Genomic DNA, 7,689 nt, shown 5'->3' on the forward strand with positions numbered 1-7,689 from the left:
TACCTATGAAGAAGCACATAAAGTTATAAACTCATTCACAGAAATTAATTTTTTACTAAAAAGCTGCAGAATCTTTAAAACAAATGGCCCTTAATTACATGCTTATCTAACATGGGGGGGGGTAGTAGAAACTGACTTCAGTGATTTGCAGTTTGGCCCTCCCTATTGAAACAAAAGTATACTACACAAGAAACTAGAAGAAGCAGGTATTAATAATGGATGCTTTTATTATTCTAAAACAGTTTCAATCTCATTTTTAGTTGGATAAGTACTTATATGAGACTAAAAGGGCTTTTATACAGAGGTATGCTACATCATTTTTTTTGCATGCTCATTTGGAGATCTAAGAGAAACTTTCCAGGACCTGAGCTTAGAAAGTCTTCCTAAGCAAATAAAACTATAATAGTGATCTAACATATGACTTCAACCATCTGTGCTTTGCTGGCTTATAAAATTTCTATGAGAGTTTGTTTTGATGATGTAAGCAGCATTTTCTCCTGCTTTCTATGCATGAAAATAAAGACAAATGCAGCAGTATTATCCTGCCATTCCAAAATGAAATATTGTCAGTAACCTGTTTTCTGTAGGAAATAATGCTATACTGGCACTTCATATCCTCTCCACTACTTATAAACCAATAGGCCCAAGCCTTAGGGAAAAAAAAGTAGAAAATAACCTCTCTTATTCATATGGATTGCTTTTTTCCCCACCTTTCTTCTATTAAAGCAAATAAATGTTTTGTAAGTAAGTCTGATGTTCATGTTTAACAAAAGCAAAAGAGCTTAGAGAGCTCATTTGATATAGAACGGGAACAAATTAATATTGCAATTAATGTCAATTTCTAGAACTAAAACTTTCTCCTGAAAGGAGATAACATGTTTCTTTTACAGAAAGAAGAGTCAGAGGGCTCTGATATTAAATCTATTTGATGCTTTAAATATGCTAAACATATTTAAAGCTATTTCCCTTAGTGTAAATATGAAGAGATGAAATTTTGGTTTTATTAAACGGGGTGGTAAAACTGGCGTAGCAGATTTCTCTATTTCCGTGAAGTTTCTAGCTCAGTCATTAAGACTGAGATTAAAAGTGTCCATGCTCTTGAGAACCTTTCTGCTAAATGTAAGCTTCCATTCTTCTGATTTAGAAATTCAGCTGAATACTTACAAACACAAAAGTAGCCCCTAGAGAGCTCTGTCTGAAGTGTTCTCTGGACTATGCATTTTGCATATGTGCATTAAACTTTTGAAGCTGGCGCATCTTTGTAGGGCTGTTCAGTGTAAGTACTGGGTGTTCAAAGAACTGGGAAATCTGCTCACTTACTCATCTGTCTTTTACTTTTCTGGTCAGTATTTCAATGACATATTGAGAAATTAAATTTACAGTGCCATATTTTCTTTTATAAAATTAGAATGTTTGCTTACTAGATCATTTACCATGCAAAGATGTTGACATTATGAGATAATTTTCTATTGACTTTTTAATAGGTATGACAAAAATAAGACAATATCTGCCTTCATCTAGTATGCTGATATCAGAGCTTTGGCTGAACCCCTTTTTGCTTATTTTTGTCTCTCTGTGGGTTTTGAAAATTCATCTCTCCTATTGCTGGTTTCCTAGTTTTCTGAAAAAGAAGGTGAGAAAACCAGAGAAAGTTATACAAACATAAGGGCAAATGAGAGGCAAAATTGTAGTGAAGTCCCTACAGCATCTTAATTTATCCCCAGAACGGTCATAGTTCAGGTAGCGTCAGAGAAACAGGGAGGGTGAGAGAGAGGAATAAAAACTGAGAACTGTTCTCATGTATATGTTTTATTTTTAAAGGCTGAAGTTAGATGTGCTACCCAGAGGTTGCTGAAAAATTGACCACATCTTCCTGCTCATTATCAATTACTCTTCCTCTTTCTAGTTCTAGCAGTTTTATATCATTCGGATTTTTGTGGGAGGAAAAAACAAAACACTACTGTTTGTTACAAGTTTTCAAAATACACTGGAGTAGAAGGACATAGGCTAGGGAGATATTCCAAATATTGCAATACCAGCATATTTAAAAAGAGAATGATTTTAACAGGGCATTGGAAGGGGATTGTTGAATTTGGAGTGGAATGGTGACTCCATACTTGTGTTGAATGCAGCCAGAGCAGCACACTTGACTGGAGCCTTGTATACAGCATTGCCTTTCTTTTGCTAGGAAAACTTTCAAAAATTCAATCATCTTCTAAAAGCAGAAAATAGATTTGAGTACCAGGGGAAAGAGTATGAAGCCTTGCAGAGGTTTTACAGTCTCATAGAAAAGATGAAAAAAGGGTCTACAAGCGAGATCTAGAGATGTAGATGAGGTTCAGCCAGGTTTTGCTAAAATGATTGGGGTAAACAAATCTACAGAAACATGTTCAGAAGCCATCTTTTAGCAGATAATATTTCAGCTGTAAACCACTTGCAATGAACAGTTCCGGTTCTTGTTGCTGATTTTTGTCTTCAAAACTTTCAGTGTCTTAGCAGTATTGGGTTTGGACTGTTAGATCTTGTCTACATAGGAAGTTACTGCAAGGTAAACATACAGATATGATACTGTAGTACAGTGGTCTTTTCTGCATTAATTTCCTTTATAGGCTACCTGTGGGCAAAAAGCACAATGTAACCAATTCCACTTTCAATACTAGCCCATGAGGAGTAGCTGTTTCATGTTGAATGCACAAAACAGCATTCTTCCATACCTTGATGCCCACATCTGCGTTACTTTGTGCAACAGACCAGTCTTGTGGCCCTAGCTTTATTCTAACTTTCTGTTGGTGCTATGAAGCAGCCAAATAGTGATATATTTTAGTAACTCAGCCCCCTCTACCAGTGCCACTACAACAGAAGCCTCAGTTTAGATTTTGGATGGCTTGATTCTTATTTTCTCCATGCTGCATAATCCATTCTTTACATTTGCTCGTCCTGTTCACTGTAGGGTAGTCAGAGCCGATTATGGGATGTGCCATGATTCCCAGAAGTACTCTTTGCAAAAGATGATTCTTCCCAAAATGACACTACAACATTAGGCAATGGGTACATTCTGAAATCACTCCCCAATATATGCCTTCCTGGAAAGCTTCTTTGGATATTGATTTTTCAAATATGCCAAAGCTCAAAGATTTTATCTCCTCAAGTATCTTTGAGTTCCATGTCACCTGAAGAGTATGCACATAAAGGACCACACACAAATACAAACACACACCCATCCATTTCTCAGCCAGTGTGCTGGGACCTCCAGAGGATAAAACTCAAAAGCAAAGACAATTTGACCCTTCTTCTGGTCTCCCTCTACTTTACCCTTTTTTTTTTCTTCAAGGTCAAGTGTCTTCTGCCACCTCTCAAAACAAACACAAAAATAAACCCCATGCTTCTTGTCTCTGTGGCAGCACTGTTGCTCTTTAATAGCAAATAAAAATGGTAACAAAAAAGTTTGTTTCTGTAGTAAGAATTTTTTAACCTGAAAATGTCATGAAGGAATGATCTGGATTATATTTAAGATAGGATAAAGAAACATGAAGGCTAGAAACCCTTGTGCTTAGACGCATAAATCAGCTACCTTTTTACTTAACTAAGCAGTTCCTCACACCTCTAAAGAAGTTATCCTGTAATTTTCGCTTACACCCTTTTCTTGCACTTTCTGTAGAAGCTGGTCACTTTCAAAGAGAGAATATTGGACAAGATTTGTGTTGCTTCTGCTTTGGCACAGCAGATCCAGTGCTCTAATTCAAGGCAATTTATGGCACAGCTGCTGTCCTTCAGTCCTGTAGCCTGTTCCCTCTGTCATCCTCTGGTAAGGTATGGCGGAGTGACAAGTCACCTAGATATATTTAATGTGAAATGAAATATGTTGCTTTTTGTTGCTTCTGTTTATTAATTTTTTATTATAATGGTATGTCATCTTAAAAGATATACTTGAAAATACTTTTGAACTAGGGAGCATATTAGTCTACGGGTCACTTTATTATGTATTTATGCTTTCTTCCCACACTGTCATGCTACCAAAATTGGAGCAAAAAGATTCTGATTTTTAGGAGAGCTAGATAATGTCACAGTGCAGAGTGAATAAAATAATCAATAATATCAGATATTATTATCTTTTTGGTGTGTTTCCTACTGTTTTTTGAATATACATATACATATATAGTCTGACCAGCAGTGTGTTTCCATATTTGCACAGGAATACTAGAAGTTCTGCTAAATCCTTTCCTGTTCTGACCTTCCAGATCTCCCCTGCTTCAGTGGACCCTTTTGCATCCTGACTTGTAGCAGATATGGCCTGTTGTGTTAAATCATGGAAGGTTGCTTTTAAGTACCAAGGCCATGCAGTTTTCCATACACTTGATGATAGGGACTTGATGTTCTCAGCCTGTTGCATAAATGTACTTCACCCCTATTTCACTGCATGCAAGTTGAGAATTTGAGTTGGAAAGTAGCTAAGACAGCTCTTTGCCTAATCACCTGTAAAGGCAGAATTCCCTATAGGACATGCAAATCTGTAACTAGGTGTGAATGTCTAACCTAAATGCCAGATGTATAGGAGAAAATTCAATTTCTACTATTTGTGTGGGAAACTGTTACTTCTTTCTCAGGAAAACTTGAATTACAACAGCGAAGTTACATTGAGATCAATGTCAAGTTTTTGCTTTCATGAAGAGTAGATATTAATGACTACTGATGATAATTATGCATAATAATCTAGGCTAAAAATCATGCTTGAGCTGTACATCCACAATGCCTGAATGTTTAGGCAAGCAGCGAGTAGAAAAGGTGGATGCATCTGCCACTTTATATTAACTCCTTGTGGATTGTCAGTGGTCCAGGAGCCACAGTTGAAGAGTCCAGACACTGGCTGAAGGATACATGTCTGGAACAAACTCCATTTCAAAAGTGGGCAGTAAGTAATAAGGCAGATATATATAGTATTCTAGCTGCAAGAGTGAGACTGTGCAATTCAAGACATGAGGCAGATGAGACCTACAGGAATAAGTAGGCCGAGATACTTGCTCTTGGTTATTTTGAAATTAGTTGTGTGTAATACAGTAAGTATCTCATTGTCTAATAAGATTTTGGTTTTAAATAGTTTGGTTTAAAACATAGTCTTAAAAGGTGCTATTTTCTGGAAATTCTGTAAGACTTTTCCATGAGAATTGAGCTCAGTTCCAGATCCAGTAGAAATGGGCATACTTAGGGCTAAGAACTGCACTCTCATATTCATGTCATTAGCAGCTGTGCATGAGCATCCAAGTACAGACTTTTTTTCCTCAGGGTATGTTCTACTTTGCAGTTCCTAGAGTCTATAACCCTTTAAAGTTAATGGGAGTTACATGCTATGCTATGCATCAGGGAAAAAGGTATAAATTGCAGTTAAATATAACAACATTGCTCTTCACAGACCACTACTGGGCACTGTGTTCACATTCCTGAAACACATACATCGAACAAGGCTCTGAACTAGTGATTTGTGTAGTTATTTGCATCTGTCAGTGTAAATAGAAATAGATATGTTGAGTTTGTCATGGCAATTGGTAGACAAACAACAAGTTCTTACTGCACCATGACAAATCCTTATCATGGCAAATCAGCAGTTCCGCAGCCTGCAACTGCCAGCTCCTTAGCAGAGTGCTGTCTGAGACAGGCACTAAAACAGCAAGTGCTTACCTGCTGCAAGTGATTTCCCTCATGATTCTGGAGGCGTGTGTGTCTAGGACTCCTCATGCCACTATACAGTGTGCAGACAAGACTAGATTTTCAATTTTTATGTTATTACGTATGTCCCTGGAATATAATTTCTTTACAATTTTCCATTCCTTTTAGCACTGCATAAGCATGCATGTGTATGTTTATGCACATTTCTCAATGCGTTCAAATGCCTTTGATGAACCTCTTTGCCCGGCTGTGAGGCAATCTAGTTTTTACTCTCACTACTTGTGAAGCTTGCCACCTATCTTCTTCAAGCTGCTGCTGCATAAGCACTTTAGTTTGGTGTGGTTCTTTTGTTATAAGAGACAATATCAATAACTATTCAATAACATAACCAGGCAGTACCCCAGAAATGGGAATACGATGTTTACCCTATAGTATCATTTTATCTGCTTAGTCTGAATGACACCTTTTCTATGCAATACATTTTATATTGATGAAGCAATGCCACAGCAGCCTCCTGCATCTGCTGTCTCTGCTGCCTGAAAGTGGCTGTAACTATTAACACGATAGCTAATCAACAAAAATAGCTGCCAGACACTATTTAATGGTCTCAAATTTCTCTTCTCCAGAAACTGAGGACATGAAAGGGAAAATGAGTGTGCAATATGTTCACTGATTGCAATATGTTTATTCTTATCTCTTAGGCATTTTGTGTTGAAATCCAGCCCCATTGTTCCACTGGAGCCTGAGCCACAATACTGAACAAGAACCTGTTCTACAGTACTTGTTAAAAGAAGAATTAAAACAAACCTTGCGGATACCGCTAACTTGTGATTATCTTCCTTGAAAATATCTTACACAGTAGTTGTAAACAAGTGGTATGCACGCTATCTGCTATGAATGGTCATAACACTATTGTTTTAGTTGAGTAAGCTTTATATTTTAAACAGTATTGCCATCTTGTGGTTCTGACAAGTTTTATCATTCTGTTTCTTTCTGCAACCCTTTTTTTCTTTGCTGTGTTGGCAAGAATTCCTGAAATGCCATGGCACGTACAACAGAATTGGTATTGCCCCGGTTGCAAAACATTCACAGGAAAAATTTAAAACCATGTCTGAATGTCATAAACTATTTCATCAGTCTTTCAACAAGATAATTTTAACTCCTTTCACTGAAAGGGAGTAGTTAAGGTATTTATTAGAAGGGTCATTGTGAGACACCTGATTCTAAGAGCTGCCTTATTAATTATTGCCCACTTTTGAAATGGAGTTTGTTCCAGACACATATCCTTCAGCCAGTGTCTGGACTCTTCAGCTGTGGCTCCTGGACCACTGATAGTCCACAAGGTCATCCACAAGATCATCCACAGTCCAAAAAGAGACCTGTACTATCTTAAGAGTACTTTTATTTCAGACATCAGTGATAAGGGCTCAGGAAAACGTTCTGAAGTCACAGTGGCAGAAGTCCAATTATTTTTTTTTCCCCTCAAAAAATCATTGGTTTCTGTGTTTGCACAGTCCTAGTATTAAGGGACCATGCCCTCACTCACTTGTGGACAATGTTAATCAATAATAACATACCACTGCTGCTGGCCTCAGAGGACAGTCTCTCAGAGTTCAAGACACGAGGCCCATTTGGCAATAGAGAGGACTGCTCAATACTTCAAAGAGTGAATGGAATTAGCCTCTTGGTCCAGAAGACTGAAAATACGATGCCTTTGTCACCTTTGGTGACAGGAAAGGCTCAAGCCTTTTTACAGCACCAGTCATTTGTCACATAACTTGAGCTCTGTCTTGTCAGATGAGTTGCTGAGCACCTGATGTTACATGGTCTCACTGAAAGAAAGAGGCTGTGACTTCTACAGGAGCTTAAGAGACAGGCAGGATTTCCCCCCCCCCCCCTCCTTTTTATGAAAAATGATAAGCTACTTATTGTCTGCTCAAACTTTTATAGAAAATAGCAAGTCTTATATCAGAACTGCTTATGTTCTTGGTATTAAATCTTCTGGTGACCCCAAAAGAGTGCCACCCA

The 7,689-nt window shown here is 37.7% G+C and overlaps 1 long non-coding RNA gene across 1 annotated transcript in view; it reads left to right on the plus strand.

The window, feature by feature from the left end:
* LOC138686435 (uncharacterized) overlaps positions 1-6,485 on the plus strand; it is a 40,666-nt gene extending 34,181 nt beyond the window's left edge. The window contains exon 3 of the long non-coding RNA XR_011325815.1: positions 6,363-6,485. This is a non-coding gene — a long non-coding RNA (uncharacterized lncRNA). The remainder of the gene's footprint in view (positions 1-6,362) is intronic.
* The last annotated feature ends 1,204 nt before the right edge of the window (positions 6,486-7,689 follow it).

This window comes from Haliaeetus albicilla, chromosome 8 (genome assembly GCF_947461875.1).
Source record: "Haliaeetus albicilla chromosome 8, bHalAlb1.1, whole genome shotgun sequence".
In the NCBI taxonomy this organism is placed as follows: domain Eukaryota; kingdom Metazoa; phylum Chordata; class Aves; order Accipitriformes; family Accipitridae; genus Haliaeetus; species Haliaeetus albicilla.